We start from the raw sequence: 3,586 nt of genomic DNA, 5'->3' as shown, positions 1-3,586 counted from the left end.
TAGCAGTCTGTTGTGTCCAAACTCTGCGAGAGTGATGGTTGGCCATCATAGCCAGTCTCTGGGTGTATAGTGAGGTCAGTTGCCCTGTAGCACACCCATCCATAAATAGGCTGAACAACACAGGGAGCTGACCTGATAAGCTAACAGTTTTGGCATTACGGTAAAGGCACCGCTTACTGTTCCACAAATCCTTACTGGTTTCAAAGCACAAGGGGAGGGGAGGCTCTTTACTCTAATGGAATGTGTTTAACCCTTCATCAATGCCATAAAAACCACTTTGAAGGTTTCAAAGGGTGATTCCTCACGACAGAAGATAGCCCTATATACCAAGTCTATATTATGGCAAGAACAGCTCAAATAAGCAAAGAGAAACGACAGTCCATCATTACTTTAAGACATGAAGGTCAGTCAATATGGGACATTTCAAGAACTTTGAACGTTTCTTCAAGTGCAGTCGCAAAAACCATCAAGTGCCATGATGAAACTGGCTCTCATGAGGACCGCCACAGGAATGGAAGACCCAGAGTTACCTCTGCTGCAGAGGATAAGTTCATTAGAGTTACCAGCCTCAGAAATTGCTGCCCAAATAAATGCTTCACAGAGTTCCAGTAATGACACATCTAAACATCAACTGTTCAGAGGAGACTGTGTGAATCAGGCCTTCATGGTTGAATTGCTGGAAAGAAACCACTACTAAAGGACACCAATAAGAAGAAGAGACTTGCTTGGGCCAAGAAACACGAGTAATGGACATTAGACCGCTGGAAATGTGTCCTTTGTTCTGGAGTCAAAATGTGAGATTTTTGGTTTCAACCGCTGTATCTTTGTGAGACGCGGTGTGGGTGAACGGATGATCTCCGCATGTGTATTTCCTACCATAAAGCATGGAGGAGGTGTTATGGTGTGGGGGTGCTTTGCTGGTGACACTGTCTGTGATTTATTTAGAATTCAAGGCACACTTAACCAGCATGGCTACCACAGCATTCTGCAGTGGTACGTCAGTCTCACTAAGCCCAAACCAGATTGGATATCATTTGTTTTTCAACAGGTCAATGACCCAACACACCTCCAGGCTGTGTAAGGGCTATTTTACCAAGAAGGAGAGTGATGGAGTGCTGCATCAGATGACCTGGCCTCCACAATCCCCCGACCTCAACCAAATTGAGATGGTTTGGGATGAGTCGGACCGTGGAGTGAAGGAAAGGCAGCCAACAAGTGCTCAGCATATGTAGGAACTCCTTCAAGACTGTTGGAAAAGCATTCCAGGTGAAGCTGGTTGAGAGAATGCCAATAGTGTGCAAAGCTGTCATCAAGGCAACGGGTGGCTATTTGAAGAATCTCAAAAAATATATATATTTTGATTTGTTTAACACTTTTTTGGTTACTACATGATTCCATATGTGTTATTTCATAGTTTTGATGTCTTCACTACTATTGTACAATGTAGAAAATAGTAAAAAAGAAAGAAAAACCCTTGAATGAGTAGGTGTTCTAAAACTTTTGACCGGTGGTGTATATGTGTCATTAGTATCTAAAAGCATAATTGAGAAATCATTAATCAAAGTTGACCTATTTATGACATTTTGGCCTTACCCAGGCCTCCTTTATGTTTTATCTGTAGGTGCTACAAAGCAAACATTTGTGTCATATGAAGCTTTACCGCTTGCTCTGTAATATGAGTAGTATTTTGATTTCAATAACCATTTTCTTACATTAATTTAGTAATATTGAAAAATATAAACATGAATATTGAAAGAATACCATTTTTGATTTGGCTACTTTATTTATATATATATATATATATATATATATATGTGTGTGTAGTTAAATATAATATACTCTAGGGGCATATCAAAGTTCCAGAGTGCAATGATGCAAGTAAAAGGAGGTCTGTGATTGGTTACATTGCCTACTATGCCAATTTCTCTGTATAAAATGGGCCATTACTTTAAAACTAGCAGAGATCCCACACTGGAACTTTGATATGCCCTTAGAGTATATTATGTTCAACAATATATTGAAAAATGGGCCTAATAAAAAATAAAAATAATATTCATGATTATATGTGTTTATATTCATTAAATTAATGTAAGAAAATTGTTATTGAAATGAAAACACTCATGTTTCAGAGCAAGCGGTAAATATTCTTATGACACACATTTTTACTTTGTAGCACCTACATATGAAACATTATGGAGTCTTAAAGGAGGCCTGCCTGGGTAAGGCTAAAATGTCATAAATATGCCAACTTTGATTAATTATTTCTAAATTATGCTTTTAGAATAAATGTCATGAAAATCATGATTTTTTTTTTGTTCTGGTTTCGTGAGGAATCAGCCCAAAGATATTTGGTGTCCTAAACAGTAAAGCCCTTTCCTCCAGCACAGTGAAAACATATTAGCTAGGTATGTTCCCACACATGGGGAAAGCGTAAAATCTTAAACTGATTGAAGTGTTTCCATTATCCATTTAGGCCTCCCACCTATCTGTTTCATGTCTCAGGTAGCCTGCAAAAGCCAGCATGGCTACAATGCAAGAATTGACTAATATTGCCATATTCTAATAATTATCATGTGCCAACGTATCGCCACGGTGAAACTTGCACTCCTGTAGCCTAGATCTGAAATAATTGGATAGTGAAGCTTGTATCCAGCCAAGCGGAAAAGCACGGCGAAGCAATTCAGACTATCCTTGTCCCGCAAAGAAACATTATTTTTTATAGTTGAAAAATAGATGTAGCAACCAGTAGGAGTGGAGCTTTATAGTAACGTGATGACATGACGTACCTTGCAAATTATTCGGCAATCATATTTTCTTTCTTCTATACACTGTTTCCATCATTTTTCGCAATAAAGAAAGTTATACAAAAGAGAGACATTTTTTGTCGATCTTTAGAACATTTCTCCTATAGCTGCCGTTTCCATTTTTGTTGTTGTTGCGACATTGCTTTTGTCAATAAACCTGGGTCAATGAAAACCGGCCTAATGACACCTGATGCCTCACACTGACCACTATGGTCATGTTTTGGTTAGGACACTATGGTCATGTTTTGGTTAGGACACTATGGTCATGTTTTGGTTAGGAGTCTGGACACTACGGCCATGTTGTGGTTAGGTTGGTTTCTAAATTTCCTGGTTTGCTCTTTTTGATGTGTTATCTGATGAAATGGACTGACTATTAAGAGTAACTGGCTACATTAAAGGCAAATTATGTCTCGCTGACATAGAAATTAGATTAAAAGTAGGCTGAGCATAACCAGAGCCTGTTATGTACTGTATGGGGAACACTTTATAAAGTGAAGAGTTGTTGAATTTATCAGTCCTTCATAGCTAATAGTAGACAGGATGCCAATGTCGTCTTATTTCCTTCTCCCCTCCTTTTATAGCTCCAATCTGTTTAGTCAATGATTTAAGGGACCTGGGCTCATTGATGTTTGAACCATAGAGATAGATAGAGGACTTTAGTACCTAAAATCCTGTTTTAGCATGGGCAGCGCCGTTGAGGACTTTCACAATTTTTAAGTTGTCAACTGGGTGGGACTTCCTATGGGTTAAGGAAGGATCATATAATTCCATCCAGGTCACCA

Source organism: Coregonus clupeaformis, chromosome 27 (assembly GCF_020615455.1).
Source record: "Coregonus clupeaformis isolate EN_2021a chromosome 27, ASM2061545v1, whole genome shotgun sequence".
In the NCBI taxonomy this organism is placed as follows: domain Eukaryota; kingdom Metazoa; phylum Chordata; class Actinopteri; order Salmoniformes; family Salmonidae; genus Coregonus; species Coregonus clupeaformis.
Note: the sequence above shows the minus strand (reverse complement) of the source record.